Raw genomic sequence first — 17,925 nt, forward strand, 5'->3', positions numbered from 1 at the left:
TTACGAATGTATTGTTTGATTTCTTTACAATTGGCTTTCCAGCAATGATGGGATTGGAAAGGACTAGGTGTGTGTAGGAAGCGGCCGTGGCTTTATTTAAGGTACAGTCCCAGCATTCGTCTGGCGTGAAAATGGGAAACCTGGGAAGACCATCCCGACTGTAGGGTTCGAACACAATATCTCCCGAATGCAAGCTCACAGCTGCACACCCCTAACCGCACGGCCAACTCGTTCGGTGAATGATTTACTGGGATCAGCAATTCATGTCAATATGGCCCACTTTTACGGCCTATGCCCTTCCCGATGCTAACTCTATGTTGAGGGATATATTCTATTCACTATTGCGTGTTTCTGTTGTGGTTCATACTGTGGTGTATTTATGTTGGTAAATGAAATGGCGTATGGCTTTTAGTACCGGGAGTGTCCGAGGACATGTTAGGCTCGCCAGTGATCACACTCCCGTGGGCGACCTGCGCGTTGTGATGAGGATGACATGATGATGAATACAACACATACACCCAGCCCCTGTGCCAGCGAAATTAACCAATGATGGATAAAATTCCCGCCCTGCCGGGAATCGAACCCGGGACCCCTGTGACCAAAGGCCAGCACACTAACCATTTAGCCATGGAGATGGACTTTATGTTGGTGAAAAGAAGTGTATTAAGATGAACAAACAAACCATATCCCAGAGCTATAGGGATGAATCGTATGCAATTGAGATCCTTGACATTATTATTATTATTATTATTATTATTATTATTATTATTATTATTATTATTATTATTATTATTATTATATGCCGTTGCTGGCAAGACCTAGTGTTTACACTGAGCTGTGACTTCTGGTGTGGGCTAGAACAAATTTGTTGCTTTCGTTTACCCGTCTCAGTATTATCCTTGGCTTTGACAACATGAAAGCGACTGAGGTATGAGCGATGCTAGTAATGCTATTCCTTATGCAGCCAGCGAATGAGGCGAAAATTTTGCTCATAGGGTCGGTTGGTGTAGGCATTTCAGTGGGCTTGGGAGACTGATATGTAATAGGCTACCAACTTCTAGCTCAGTGAGGAAAGCAACGGTAACCTACCTCACTCCTCACTTGCCTAGTACGCCTCTTCAGTGACGCCTGGGCCACCTATTGTGGCTGATGGCGGAGATGTTGAAGTCCAAACCTGCCTCCGGGCCGAGCACTCAACATTATCATCATCATAACTTTTGATTTTACGTCCCACTAACTACTTTTACGATTTTTGGAGATGCCGACATGCTGGAGTTTTGCTCCCTAGAGTTTCACATGCCAGTAAATCTACCGACATGAGGCTGACAAATTTGAGCATTTTAAATATTACTAGGCTGAGCTAACTGAACCGACTAACTTGGGCTCAGAAGTTCAGCGTTCTACCGTTGGAGTCAGACGGTCAAGCTATTTTTTTATTATTTGCGAATTGACCACTGAGGATCACGCTACAATTTCATTTTTCTTTGTCTGAATTTTCCTCTTCCAGATTTGGAAGAAATCTCTGGTGTTATTCTCAGTGAAGCTGTCCTGGAAGTTTTGTAATTTTACATTCTCAAATGATCGTTTGGGCCTGCGAAATATCGCTTATGTTTCTTCCCTTTGTTTTCTGAATTATTCCATGTGTTTTGTATATCTTGAACATTTCCATTTTCTCCACATGTCAGATCTCTTTTCGAGTACTCTCTCACATTCTTCATTCCACCAGATTGTGCGTTTCCTCTTTGCAAGGCTGAGTGTTTACTTACCGGCTTCATTGATCTCTTGACAGAGAGGTTGCCAGGTCTTTGTTCTAGGAAAGCGGATATCTTCTCTGAAGTCATTTATAATAACTTCTTTGATGTTCATTCAGTTTGTGTTGTATTTGTTCAATTTGGGCGGATCTTTCGTTTTTCTTGGTGGAAGAAATCGTATTTTAACTTTGGATAGATAGTGATCAGAGTCTAATTTAGCATTTTTAATCACTGTAACATTCATGACTTCCCTAGTGTTTGTCCTGATTATTGCTACAGGGTCTAATTGGAATTCTCCTAGGTTAGGATTTGGAGATACCCATGTCTTTGCTTTCCTTGGGAGTGTTCGAAAGTGAGTTGACATTAGATTCAACTGGAATGTCTTGCAAAGTTCAGGGAGACTTTCTCCATTCTTGTTTGTCCACCTGTGTGCTGGATAGTCCCCTTCTATATCTACTGTATGTATTTTCCTTCTTTCCTCAATTGTGCGTTGAAGTCTCCCAGAAAGATTTTTACACGGTTCACAGGTATCCGGGCAATTTCTGTTTCCAAGAGTTCCCAGAAGTCGTCAACTTTCTGTGGGTTCTTCTTATTGTCTTCGTTGATAGGAGCGTGGCATTTTATGAGAGTATACTTCTTGTTTCCCCCGAAGACCATACTGTGTTCTTTTAACTTATTATTCTTTTAATCCTATACCTTTATCCTTTTCCGTTGTACCTTTGTACTCGATTTTTTCCGGTTATATTTCTCCTTTCCCCCATCGTATTTGATTAGCGTGATGACCTTTTTGTATATCCCGCAGCACACAGACGTATGAACATGAAACATTTTACTTAGAGCTAAAATGGCGTTATCACTTCCTACTCAGAGTGCTATAGTCCATAGTAAACACTCTGGTGACGAACGAGAGTGTCATTTACAATATACTAACAGTTAAGTGATGTTTAAGTTCCATCCGTCACATAGTTGTGAGCGGACGTGTTCACCACCTAAGGACGCGGATCAAACTCTGTGCGAAACGTCAAGAATTTCAACTGTTTATTTTCTTCACATGACAAAATCCCAACAGATGATCATGTTTGTTCGTTCTTATTATTAAGTTGCAATAATAGCGACATTGGATTAGAATGAGGCAAAGAGGGGCGCAGCCGAAGTCCTCATTAAGGTAGTTTCTCGGTGAAAATAAGAAACAACAGCAAACAGGGCTGCCAACTCACTTAGTCAATAGGAGCATACGGCGGCCAAACTTGACACAGGGATGACGTCAAATGTCACCTTTCACGGAATTAAAGTATCCTTAATCCAAACTGTACATCTGTTTGTATACAAGGCGCTTAAACGTTGTTTCCTTTTTTACGATTTTCTTTACGTTGCACGGACACAGTTAGGTTTTATAACATCGATGGGATAGGAGAGGGCTGGGAGTGGGAAGGAAGCGACTGTGGCCTTAATTAAGATACAGCTCCAGCATTTGCCTGGTGTAAAAATCGGAAAGCACGGAAAACCATCTTCAGGGCTGCTGACAGTAGGGTTCGAATCCACTACCTCCCGAATCTAAACTAATAGCTTCGTGACTCGAACCACGCAGCCACTTAACCTTACCTCTGCGAAAAACTCTAATAATTTTCCGAACAACCCGACACAAAATCCAGTAAACAACTTACATGTAAAATCTTAAAATATATGAACTACCATAACTATTGTACCATCGTTGTCGAGTTGTCCTGATGGAAATGAGTGGCAGCAGGAGACAGAGCACAACTCAGATGACAATAGTCAATCATTGCCATGTTATAGTTGAAAGTTCCAGTGACTTAGAACATTTCACGCCTTTGACCTCGTGTGTGTGTCGTAAAGTATGTGATAACCGGTGTTATTGTGTTGGATATACTGATATACTGCACTGTATTATTTGTGTGTTTATATCAGGGCTGGGATTTGAGTAGGGGCTACGGGACTTGAAATACGGCACTGTCACAGTATTCCCCTGCAGACCCTGAACGGAAATCACCTTGGGTATAGTGACACCATTGGGCCTACACTTTATTTTTATTTTAAATATGAAAATACCGAGCTTGATAGCTGCAGTCACGTAAGTGCAGCCAGTTTTCAGTATTCGGGAGATAGTGGGTTCGAACCCCACTGTCGGCAGCCCTGAAGTTGGTTTTCCGTGATTTCCCATTTTCACACCAGGCAAATTCTGGGGATGTACCTTAATTAAGGCCACGGATACTTCCTTCCCACTTCTAGCCTTTTCCTGTCACATCATTGCCATAAGACTTATCTGTGTCGGTGCGACGGAAAGCCAATAGCAAAATAAATAAAAAAAATGAAAATATTTCCGCAGATAATGGCTCGCACTACCCGAAAACGAATCGAACAAGAATTGTTCAAATATTTTCCTAAAACGTGTGTTAAATGCTTTTTCTCAAAAATTTAACTTCTGTGGAAAAATATATTATTAGAAGTTCCCTTTAAGCGTCCTCTCCATCTCAGAATATGACTAGAGCCCTGCACGGATAAATCCGCGGATATCCGCGAAGTTAGTGTCTTGGCGGATACAAACTGTAAGGCAGTGCGGGTAATTTTGCTGACAATTTCTAAATAATGATGTTTATTCATTTTCACTCAGGTATACTCTTGTTTTGCTTGTGATTAGGCGACCCTTGACATTGGTATGGGAGAATAGTGATATATAAAGAACCTTGAAACCATAACGCCGTAAATCTGACCCAAGCCTAAGTGGCCCCTACCCGCAATTAATGGAAGGAAGAAACAAAGGTCAATACGTCGGTAGTTGTCGCAAGAGAAAATCCCTCATTAACCTGTGACAGTTGGGGTTCTAGTGCCAATTGTCAGGCTTATTGTATTATGTTAACAGATGTATCCGTTTCAATACCTTGGGTGTAATATACTGAAGTTAAATATTTAAATTATCCACGGATAACCATTATGCGAATACGGATAACCATTCGCGGATGCGGATATTATTTTGTACTAGCAAATGTACCCGTGCTTCGCTACGGTATTCTACATTGTATTCGAATATCGAAGTAAATACTGTACATACAGTAAATAAGTTTGTTTTAAAATGGCATGTCTCTTAGCGTTATCCGAGAAACAGCATAGGGAGGTTCCCAATACGGTGTTTCCAATGTAAAGTGCTTGTAACGGATTTCTGATGATAACGACAGGCTCACTTGCCTACTGCCATTCACAATCGAGTTGGGGAGTTTTCATTATAATTGCAGGCCCCATCGCCTACTGCGCGGTCACAATCGATTTGGGAGTTTTCGTTACAATGGCAGGCCCCCTTTCCTACTTCCAGACAGATTACAGTTTTCATTAGAATGTTTGGCAACTCCCCTACTACCAGTCGAAATTGAGTTGTGCAGTTATAATTATAATGACAGGTCCCTTTTCCTACAGCCAGCCAGCCAGCTTACTACCAGTCACACCAAGTTGGTGAGTTTCCATCAAAATAGCAGGCCACTATGCCTAATACCAGTCACATTTTAGATGGATACATTTATTTATAAGGGCGGGCATCCTTGCCTACAGCCAAACACAATCGGGTAGGGGACTTTTAAACAACAATGCATGCTCCCTTGCCTTCTGCAAGTTAAATCGAGAAGTGAATTATTCACTACAATGGTAGGCCTTCCTTACTAATGACAGTTACACAGGTGTTGGAGAAGGCCCCATTTCTACTGCCAGTCAAAGTCGGTGTGGGGAGTACTGATTACAATAGCATACACACCCTTTCTCGATCTCTACAGGACGACATCAGTGAATATATATAGATCGGCATACGAAAGTATATGCATACTTAAAATATTGCAGACCATCTTTTACAGATTGACTGCTGCAAAACGGTACGTCATATCGACAAAGGATTGTACCATAAGACGTCAGATTTAGCGGCCTAAATGGCTTGTCGTATGATATCTGATCTATTCATAGGTCAGATAGAGTTAGAAACGTTGAATAGGATAACATTTTTCTAAGATTATCTCACATTGCATTAGTTTTCAGATAATATGTGACAGCTACATACATAGCATTTGGCTCACATATGGCTACTGGGTGGGCCAATTTTCGTGTAGGGTTTGATGATTCTATCTTTCTTATAAGTGATTGAAAGTATGAATTATGCCTGTGAAAAGTCCAAATTAACTTAACATCGAGAAATAGACAAAAATCAAACGTAAAAAGGAGACAGATACAACAAAAAGTCATAAAACCAAGGTTGTAGATCGCTCCAAATTGAACGGAGATTGTGCCTTCCCTTACGTGATAGGACTTCGCGAAGATCTGCACCATCATTAAAATTGCCTCCATATTTTTGATATTCTTCGGGGAAAAAGTGAAAAATTTAAAGCTCTTGCAAATGTTCTGTCCCTTACAGGCTAAAACGTATAATTTTGCCATATTTCTGTTTTCTTGTTCGTCTGGCAGATTATGCCGCAATGTGGATTTTGGGCGAGGAGGGTTAAAATTAGGACTTTCAGGAAACTAAACCAAAAAATTATGCAGATGGTTGTTATTATTACCCCTTAAACGCGTAGCTGTGCGAACATTTCACCAAAATAGTCAATGTACAGGCGCACAGTCGTTAGGATTTTACTTATATAGATAGATAAGGAATCTGCTCCACGTACAACACCTTTTGGTCTATGTCTGCTGGACTTACCCTGCAAAACAGATCATTCATGATATCTCCCTTATTAATCTTTCTGTCGAAAAAATACACATGAAAAAAGTTTTTAGAAATGGATTTCCAACAAATTTGGTCGATTTCCAGTCAGGTTGGTCATGTACTGTATATATTGTGGAAGAGTAAATTCACCATTTCGGTTCCCTATAAACCGCCAGTCCATTCCAGGAACAGGAAATGTTATTGACCTTTAAAATCTACCTTTGGAAAGGTGGATGCTAAATATAAAGTTTGGTTCAAATATCTTCAATAGTTTTCAAGTTGTAAGAAATACGCTCAACACGCGACCGTTCTTAAGTTAAGTCCGGTTAATGATATCTCCCTTATAAATCCTCTTACCGAAATGACGCACATGAGAAAAAAGGTTTAAAAATTAATTTCCATTAAGGCCGGTAGATTTCTATTAAGTTTGGTTGTGTATATTTTGTGGGAGTGCAAAATCACGGTTTCGGTTTCGTATAAACCCCCCAGTCATTTCATGGATTTAGAAACAATATTTGTCCTGAAAGCTACCCAAGGACAGGTGGATTCTCAATATGAATTTTGGTGTAAATATATCCAGTAGTTTCCAAGTTAAAGACAAACAGACAGACAAACAGAAAAACAGACACCAAAGCTAAAAATATGCACATGGTCATTATTACACTTGAAACGGATAACTGTACAGAAATGTCGCCAAAATAGTCAATGTACAGACACACTCTAGAAGTGCAGACCTTTATTTCGAGAGTTACTGCTTTGAAACTCTGCGATATATCTGCAAAGGGACCTCACCATCAGACGCCTCTTTCAGTGTTCTACATGGCTGGTCCCATGACATCTTCTCGTATCTCCTATATTTATGGGTTAGATAGAGTTAGAAACATTGGTGTGAAATTTTGTACAGTTTTAGCATACTACTTTATATTTTTGATACTCATGTGACAGATAAAATCATAAAATTTGGCTATCACATTGCCACTGGTCATGCCAATATGCGTGCCGAATGTCATGATTCTATCATTCCTATAAGTGTGCCAAATTAATGTTAACATATACGTGTGAAAGTAAAAAATTAACTTGAAATCGAGAAATACAGCTCTATTTAATGTATAAGGAATAGAAATACGATAAAAAGTCAAAGGACCAAAGTTGTAGATCTCTCCAAAATGAAAGGCGATTGTGCTTTCTGATTTGTGATAAGACTTACACATTAGCCACCAATTATCCCGAAACGAAGGTGTGCACCGTCGTTAAAATTGCATCCATATTTCGATATTTTCCGGGGCCAAAAGTTATACATTTGCATACCTTAGAATATTTTCTCAAAGGAAACAGTGTCAAGCTTTCGGGATTAGCACTCGCATACATACGGTGTAATTAAGGAAGAAAATAATTCAGTAAAGAAAGTTGAAATTAATAGAAAATGGATTAAAACTGAAGACAGCCGGATGACGACAAATTTGTAAATACCAAGTGAATGTATTGGAAAATCAAATGCCCCTCAATAAATTATGCTGGTGTGAGTTATGGATGTAAGAAAGAGGTAACAGAGGAGAAATTTAGGCGCAGGCATTCTTAGGTCAACAGATAAGATGACTAATGGTGTTATTACTTAAGCTATTCGAGGACGGTTATAAACTCCAACCATATTCCGCCAATATCCCGCAGAATGGCCTTCTACCCAAGGAACAACCATGAATTTAAAGGTATGATGAGGAAAATGGCAATACGTTACTTCCCTGCTGGCAAGCAGTCAGAGACGTTGCCATGGTAACGTGTAGGTTCGTTGTCGGTCTGTCGGTCACACACGCAGACCATGATACCCGCAGAAAATAGTAAATTTCTCCGTCATTTGAATAGTAAGGTAAATTATGAACATAACAAATGTTGTTTGTAATGAAGAGACGTTTCACGTACGGTCCACGGAGTTTACAGGAAATCAATAGTATAGGAGAAAATGGAGGAAAACCGTTCTGGTTTTCCTATAAACCCCCGTCTAATCAAATATTTTAAAATGAAATGCATATAGAAACCTTCCTCGGGGTGAGTATACTCCAAATATGAAGTTTGGTTGAAATCTATCCAGCCGTTTTGCCGTGATGGTGGAACAAACAAACTAACAGACAGACACGAAAAATAAAAACCACAGATTCGGTCTTGAGTTGACCTAAAACGGATAAATATCTGAAAAATTGGCAAAACAAACGAAATTACAGACAGCGGACCCCCTACAACTTTATTTATAAGAAGATATGCGCACAGGGTTCTAAATATGACAATCAGTTTAGCCTAGTTTTCTTTCCTGTTTGTCTTCTTCTCAAGCACCAGCTTTAATGTTAATCATCCAATAGATTTGACTCAGTCCGCCTCTGTGGTGTAGTGGTTAGTGTGATTAGCTGCTACCCCCGGAGGCCCGGGTTCGATTCCCGGCTCTGCCACGAAATTGAAAAGTGGTACGAGGGCTGGAACGGGGTCCACTAAGCCTCGGGAGGTCAACTGAGTATTGGTGGGTTCGATTCCCACCTCAGCCATCCTGGAAGTGGTTTTCCGTGGTTTCCCACTTCTCCTCCAGGCAAATGCCGGGATGGTACCTAACATAAGGCCACGGCCGCTTCCTTCCCTCTTCCTTGTCTATCCCTTCCAATCTATCCATCCCCCCGCAAGGCCCCTGTTCAGCATAGCAGGTGAGGCCGCCTGGGTGAGGTACTGGTCATCCTCCCCAGTTGTATCCCCCGGCCCAGAGTCTGAAGCTCCAGGACTCTGCCCTTGAGGTGGTAGAGGTGGGATTCCTCGCTGAGTCCGAGGGGAAAACTAACCCTGAAGAGAAAACAGATTAAGAAGAAGAAGAAGATTTGACAATACTTCTAAATAAAACATATATAAATAAACCAAATACGAATTTCCTTATTATACACCTCGTACGGGATAAAACAAACTATTAGCTAAAAGTTTTAAAATGTTGGGTTTATACATAAAATGAGACATGAGTGGGAAGGAGTGTGAACATGCCAAGATTTATAACTTGAATCTTCGAAAGCTGCAGTTCTCTACTGAAGCATGACTTATTCCACTAAGTTACAAAGGTAGGTCAAAGATATTGATCGTTATTCACGTCTCACCAATACTCCAATAGAGCAATTCACTTCTCGGTCACAAGTTACCTGTCAGTGATCAGAAATTTAATGCCATATTCTTTTAAATAGCAGACAAGTGGCAGGTATGACCAATTTCGCGATCAGTGTTATTGAGTAACCAGGTACAACAGCATATAATTACAGTTCGGTGTATAACCAGAGAGTAATTATTTTTCGGTAGATTTAATAGTCGACTGCTGCGTGTACGTGAACCCTACATAATTGAATCTCGGGCTGAACAGATTTATATGACAGCTGGGAGAGTGAATTATTAATAGTGGAAGGTCGGAAGGAGAGGGCGTGGACCAGGGCATTGTACTCGAGTTAGGAGAATACACTCACAAAAATCCATCGTCCACTGGAATACTACTCTCATTTACAAAAATCTTCATCTCAAATTACTATCACACGTAACTCATTGCTGAAAATTAACCTGCAATCTTCTTCTTCTACCGCCTTTCCCCAAATCTGTGGGGTCGTGGGTGCGAACTGTGTCGCACATGTGGATTTGGCCCTTTTTTACGGCCGGATACTCGTCCTGACGTCAACCCTATGCGGAGGGATGTAATCACTATTGAGTGTTTTCCGTAGTGATTGGTAGTGTAGTGTGTTGTCTGAATATGAAGATGAAACTGTTGGGACAAATAAAATGGCACAGTCCCCGAGCCAGAAGAATTAATCGGACGCGATTCAAATCCCCAACCCATCTGGGAATCGAACCCGGGACCCTCTGAACCAAAGGCCTCAGCGCTGACCATTCAGCCAATTAGTCAGACAGAAAAATAATTTGTAATACTTGCTTTAAATGTGGTTACAGAACGGGACGTTCACAGATATATGCCCTCCTCGTATTGTACATTTCGTCGTTACTGCCTGACCTTACATTGATTGCTCTCCTCTAATAAGGAAACTGGATGATTTAATAAATATTAATTTCACGTAAATTATTTGTGGAACAATCACGAGTCGATATCCATGTGCATTATACATATTTTCGTTTAGAGATTAATAATAATATCCCTGTTTGAACAAGTATTACATAGTGCAGAAAATTCGGTTGAAAACTGACGGGAACAACGGCAGCATTGAAAAGACAAAGTTAAGTTAGCAATGAAGTCATGTATATAGCTGTGCATATAAATCGACTGCGATGGTGTGATGCGAATGGAGGATGATAGGTTACCTAGAAGTACGGTATAATAGACACGGCCTTATAGGGTAAAAGAATCAGAGAGAGGCATGAGGTACGGTATTTAGACTCTGTATTTATGATAGAGTAAGAGAGTAAGAGAGTAAGCCTTAGGAGACGGTATTTAAACTCAGTATTTAATGATTTCAAGGTAGAAGAACTAGAAGATACCACAGTTCTATTAGAAAGAGGATCGCGGAGACCAGTGGGTGTGTATATATGTACGGTGTCCTTGAAAAAGGTTCCAATATTTACAGGGAAAACAGCACGCAGCAATCGAAGGAAAAAGGTCCTATAAACCCACTATCTTGGGAGTTATGGTCCGCTGCCGCTACGATCAATGTTCACCATGTCTTTGATGTACTCCTCGCAACAACATGCGACCGCCATCCATTGCAATGCAGCTTTCCTTTCACCTTACGTCACAAGGTATCATGCATTCGTTAGAACACCCCTGGCTGCAGCCGAATTGCATCACAGGCACTGAACACTCGTTCTCGTAGAGTATCCACATAATTTATGGGGACCGCATACACCATGGTCTGTACATTTCCCCAAAGCCAAATATCTCAAGGGTTAAGGTCAGGCGAACGGGCATGGAAGACCCGTGTCAGGCATCGCCTGACCCTGCGATAAAATGTGCCGGTGCCCCATTATAATAAGGCCCATAAGACCATAACGGGGCCGATGACCTTAGATGTTAGGCCCCTTTAAACAAGAAGCATCATCATCAAGACCATAACAGAACACACTAGTAGGTTTACGACCAATGTTTAGGTAGGAACGTATTTCTATCTTCATACGACCCTCCATAAAACATTGGAACATCGTGATCATTGATGGTACCGAACTCGATAGCTACAGTCGTTTAAGTGCGGCCGCTCTCTCGAGTATTCGGGAGATAGTGTGTTCGAACCCCCAATGTCGGCAGCCCTGAAGATGTTTTTCCGTGGTTTCCCATTTTCACACCAGGAAAATGCTGGGATTGTACCTTAATTAAGACCACGGCCGCTTCCTACCCACTCCTAGCCCTTTCCTGTCCCATCGTCGCCATAAGACCTGTCTGTGCCGGTGTGACGTAAAGCAACTTATAAGAAAATCATCATTGATGGTAGTGGTAGTTATGGAGTTTGCGCCAAGGTTTATAGGGTCTTTTTGACTTCGTTTGTTACGTGCTGCTTCCTTTGTTCTTTTTCAAGGACACTCTGTGTATGTGTGAGAACACGATATTGTATAAGTTCCTCGCAAGTACACTTTCCTCAGATAAAGCTGTACCTATACATATAATTTTTGTTGTGGGTATCCACAGGGTTTGTATCTACATGGGAGCTGAATTATAGTTCGTCAATAATTAAGTCCAATAAAATATCAAATGCTAGGAACATACAATACAATACTCTCTTTTCTTTTAACGACGATATGTATGTAAAGTATATTCACAGGCAAAAATATAGATACCTAGAAGGAATGATGAAAATGCGTATATTGAAGGTATATCGACTGTATTACAATGATTTCAACATAATATTAAACGCAGTTGGCAGAACGAGAAAACTGCTGGTTTCATGTCACAAGGATGTAGCACCCCATCTCGCCTGGATACATGCGCCAATTCGGTTCGAGAGAAAGTTGTAAAGCCGTTGCGCATCCCCTGAGGTAAATAGGCCCACTGCTGTTGTAACTGGCATTCGATATCCTATATATAGCCTCAGGGTCGGATTTGACACCCGAGATGATCCCGCACACGTTCTCAGCATGATGTACGTGGTCCATAGAAACGTACGCCGTACGTTTACGAACATTGTCATGTCGAAAGACTGAATCACCGTGCTGTCAAATGTAGTCATACTTGAGGACGCAGGATGTCACTAATATACCACTGTGCCGTCAACACTCGGTGGGCATCCGTGGCCATGCAAGTCGAGTTTATCGCTGAACACGTTGCTATGCTATTCATCAATCATCCAAGCAATGTTGTTTCTACTCTGGTGTTAACGGTAGCCAATGTATGGGCAGTGAACTCGTAGTATGGCTGATACCAGTCGAGATATGGTACGGAATGACACCTGAAGACAGGCCAGTGTGTCCGGACAGCAGGTGTAGATGTCATCTTACGTAATCCTTAGGGTCAGAATACGGCAGTCCCCTTTGGTGTGCCGTGCATTGGTCGACCAGAATCTTTACGAAGTGTATAAGTGCCATCTTATATCTGTTAATTTAAACATCAGACTGCTGTAACATATGACTGTCCCACAGGTCTAGTAATTAAATTCCTCACCTCTCGGATATCCACATTGTGACAACAAACAAACTCCGTCAACTGCTAGCAATGCTGATTAATGCGTCTAAGAAACATAACTGTATTCACTGACCTGCCCTCACCGTGTTAGCTGACTGGCGCTACGCACATGTCTAATATCATCATCGCTGTATTCATGATGAGCGTTGGGTAAAAGTTCTAATTCCTTACCCGGAGAGGGTACAGAGAGCATCCTAGAGGGTAACACCGTCTCTCAGGCCAAGGAGAATTGTGTTAGTGGTGTGATGTTTAGAGAAGGTACGGCGGTGCGGCCCTGGCTTGAAATAGGAACTGTACCGGCATTCGCCTCAGGGCAAAGAATGGAAAACCATTACATGACAGCCGGCGGTGAGGATCATCCCTTCTCCGTCTCATGAATACAGAGCTGTAGAGCCACGGTCCAGCTGTGGCCACGGGTACGACCGAAGCAGACTCTGCATTCGCCTACCTAGTCGTGACGGCACCACTACAGTCTTTGTCAAATGGGAAGTGTTTTGGCTTCAAGAGGCTATTCAGAATTTCGTCCAGCCAAGAGGCTGCTACGTTGTTGCTTTAACCCACCCACTTACTGTGATCCACAGAACACCACTGCGATCCACGGAAAATTTCACAGCGTTAAATATCACTTACGCCAAGCTAAAGCATGTTTGTACTTCACAAAAACGACCGCAACTGATGCAGCTTTCAATTTGACACAGACTTATAATACACTCTGGTGGACATTCTGCAGGTTATTGTAACTCTAGTTATTTTGTTACACCCATAGATAGATGCGAGACTATGGCTTCTATGGCAGAGAGTGTACCTATGTGATATACATACATTAAAAAGAAAATTCACGCATGCTTATAAAATAATTATGTAGCGTTAATCAACTCTTGTCCGCCTCTGTGGTGTAGTGGTTAGCGTGATTAGCTGCCACCCCCAGAGGTCCGGGTTCGATTCCCGGCTCTGCAACGAAATTTGAAAAGTGGTACGAGGGCTGGAACGGGGTCCACTCAGCCTCGGGAGGTCAACTGAGTAGAGGTGGGTTCGATTCCCACCTCAGCCATCCTCGAAGTGGTTTTCCGTGGTTTCCCACTTCTCCTCCAGGTGAATGCCGGGATGGTACCTAACTTACGGCCACGGCCGCTTCCTTCCCTCTTCCTTATCTATCCCTTCCAATCTTCCCCATCCCCCGCAAGGCCCCTGTTCAACATAGCAGGTGAGGCTGCCTGGGCGAGGTACTGGTCATTCTCCCCAGTTGTATCCCCCGACCAAGAGTCTGAAGCTCCAGGACACTGCCCTTGAGGCGGTAGAGTTGGGATCTCTCGCTGAGTCCGAGGGAAAAGCCGAACCTGGAGGGTAAACAGATGATGATGATGATGATAATCAACTCTTTATCCTTTCCGCGTCTTTAGTCCATCATTTTCACAATTTTTAAATTTCTCGTTGGGAAAATGGGCTGGATTCGAGACGAAGATATCTCTAAAAGCTTCTCTTCCCAAACAGCATCCAGTTACAAAACTGTTTTCCATTCAAAGGAATCTACAGCGTCCTAACGACACAATTACCACATCAGTTCATTTACGTCAATCTCGTTTACCTTTCTATTGGTAACCATATACGCGTAAGCTGTCGCATTGGCTTTGTGGGGACGTTATAGCTTACTGCCATCGATACTGACTACTAGATTACCACTAAATTGTCTCCATACCTCCCCTGAAGGGGGAAGCGGGCCTTTAAGACGGTGACGCCATCTCTCAGGCCAGGAGATTTGTGGTGGTGATGGAGAAGTGTGGAGAAGGTGATGGGGTTGGCGGCTGTGGCTTATACTAGGAACTGCCCCGGCATTCACTTTAGTGCAGGAGAATGGAAAACTACGGAAAACTTTTCTTAGGACAGCCGAAGATGGCGACCAGCCCCTCTCATTATCCCGAATGCGAAGTTGTAGAGCCACGGTGGACTCGTCGCCACCCGTCTTCTGCTCGGTTGATCGGTCCGAGTGCAGGGCTCTCAGACCATGCACCAGCCGTGGCCACTTGTAGGCCGCAACCTACTTTGTAACCACTGACATTCGATACTAATGTCTCATCAAGTCGCGGTTCAAATGTCGCACAATGCGTATGCTACAGAAGCTTTGAAATGAAACGGCACGACACGTCCCATTACATGTTTAAAGAAATAGTTATTTATGTATTTATTTATCGAGTGGCTTTTAGTTCCGGGAGTGTCCGACAACATGTTCGGCTCGCCTGGTGTAGCCTTTGCAAGGTAGACCCTCCAAAGAGGGTGGGCGGCATCTGCCTTGTATGGGAACTACATTATTTTGTAGTGGAAGATAGTGTTGTGTGTGGTGTGTGACTTTCAGGCTAAAATCTCCGACCTGGCCGGGAATTGAACCCGGGGCCCTCCGAACCGAAGGTGACTCCGCTGACCATTCAACCAAGGATCTGGACAATTAAAAAAAGTAATTAACAAGAGAAACAACATTAAGAACGTGAGTTTGAAAATGAGACAAATGACATAAATAACCAGCGCCAGCAAGAAAAAGACTTGGTCGAGGATTCACGCGAGAATCTAACTTTACAGAGGGAAGAGTGTAGGGTTGTAATATCTATATTGTAATAAACATCGTCCGCCTCTGTGGTATAGTAGTTAGTGTGATTAGCTGCACCCCCTCGCGGCCCGGGCTCGATTCCCGGCTCTGCCACGAAATTTGAAAAGTGGTACGAGGGCTGGAACGGGGTCCACTCAGCCTCGGAAGGTCAACTGAGTAGAGGTGGGTTCGATTCCCACCTCAGCCATCCTGGAAGTGGTTTTTCGTGGTTCCCACTTCTCCTCCAGGCAAATACAGGGATGGTACATAACTTAAGGCCACGGCCACTTCCTTCCCTCTTCCTTGTTTATCCCTTCCAATCTTCCCATCCCCCACAAGACCCCTGTTCAGCATAAGAGGTGAGGCCACCTTAGCAAGGTACTGGTCATCCTCACCAGTTGTATCCCCGGACCCAGAGTCTGAAGCTCCAGGACACCGCCCTTGAGACGGTAGAGGTGGGATCCCTCGCTGAGTCCGAGGGAAAAACCGACCCTGGAGTGCACACAGATAAAGAATAAGAAGTAGTAAATATCGCTCTCTTCTAGGTACTTACCAGTCCCGTGTCCGCCTCAGTAGCGTAACGATTAGTGTTATTAGCTGCCGTTCTCGGAGGCCCGGGTTGGATTCCCGGTACTGCTAGAAATTTAAGAATGGCAGGAGGGCCTCCAACGGGGGTGGGCCTGAAAAGAGCTGCACGAGTTTACGTACTTACCATTCTCGTGCGATTTATTTCGTCTATCAGCTATTATTTTTATTTTAGTTTCTTTTAATTTTTTAACAATATTGTTTCCATTACTGTTTCATTTCTGTCTAAAGATATAGGTGTTAAAATTATTACACAACTACATGATGTTGTCACGTTCGATAGACTGTAAAGTTTTAGTTATTATTTCAACTTTACCTAAGGAACTTGAAACAAATATTAGAAGTCAATTAATTTTTCTGTATTCGATACCGCCTATTTCTTTATATTCCTCTCCTCTCTTTTTGAGACTGCCCCGATTTCCGCTTCATATGTCACATCTTGCACATAATTTCCTTACACTTCCCTGGTACCTCCGTCTTCCAAACTAGATTGCGTGTATTCGGATAAAATGCATTCGCCTGTTGCACCCTCTTGTTAATCTCGATATTCAGCCTTGCGCTCTGCATTGGTTCGCCTTCTAGGCATTTGAAACTTCCACAATTTCAAGGTTAGTTAGTTAGTAATGTTTTGTTTTACCTGGAAAGATTAAGGTCTTCAGGCCTTCTCTTCCATCTAACCAGGCACTGAAATATACATTATTACATTGTATCACTTTACAGTAATAGATTTAATAGTAATTAACGTAATAGTAATACGAGAATGAGTGATAAGGTTAAATGAAGATGAAATAAATTAGGTATAATAAAAGGATAAATTCTTAAAACTAATATCCTACATGTGAAAAGAGATAGTACATAAAATTTAATAACATTTGAAAAACAGATCGGGTAAAAATTTTAGACTAATATTCTACCAGAACATCCATGGTAATAGAGTGGTTGCAAGTAGCAGCATCAAGTTTAAAGATGAACCTTACTGGTGCATAAAATGTTTCCATAGAGTTTCCTTGAAGCGTTCAACCCTCTGAAACTTTCGGGAAGAAGATTCCACTCCCGGCAGGCAATTGACTTACTTGACTTATTTCCTGTATCTCCTAAGTGCAGCGTAGGGAATCAATGAACTTCCGCCACCGGACTCTGTTCTGTGCCATCGTCCTGATCTCTGTCCAGGTCTTCCTTCCTTTCTCCATCCCTTCTGCTATTACACTCCTCCTCCATGTGTTCCTTATTCTATCAAACTCTTCCTTGTCTTTTGAGTGATCAGTAATCCAACACCCCCTCTATGTTCTTCTTCTCTTCCTGAGTACAGCAGGGTGTCCCCTTTCTCTTTATCTCACCGAGCCCAGTCCATATCGTCTTACTCAAGCCTAGTATGCCCAACCTGTATCGCTTCATCTCCCTAGATACTTCAGCCAATCTTCCTGTCTGCCACATTGTCTGTACATTCCACATTCCAATTCTCGTGTCCGATTTCATGCTAAAAGTCAAATCCATTTTATCCATCCGGCTTCTATTCACTGATGTTTCTGTAATAGGTTAATCTCGGGCGTGTAGGTTATTGGCCTTCAGCACCCAAAGGCTGGTGAAGGGGCTGCTTTCTAAGTAGCCAGGCCTGCTGATTTTCTGTCGGGGTTTCTTCCCTTAGCCTTTGAAGTTCCAACTTCTGACTACAAGGCAACAAACAGTTCCT

Source organism: Anabrus simplex, chromosome 4 (genome assembly GCF_040414725.1).
Source record: "Anabrus simplex isolate iqAnaSimp1 chromosome 4, ASM4041472v1, whole genome shotgun sequence".
Lineage (NCBI taxonomy): Eukaryota > Metazoa > Arthropoda > Insecta > Orthoptera > Tettigoniidae > Anabrus > Anabrus simplex.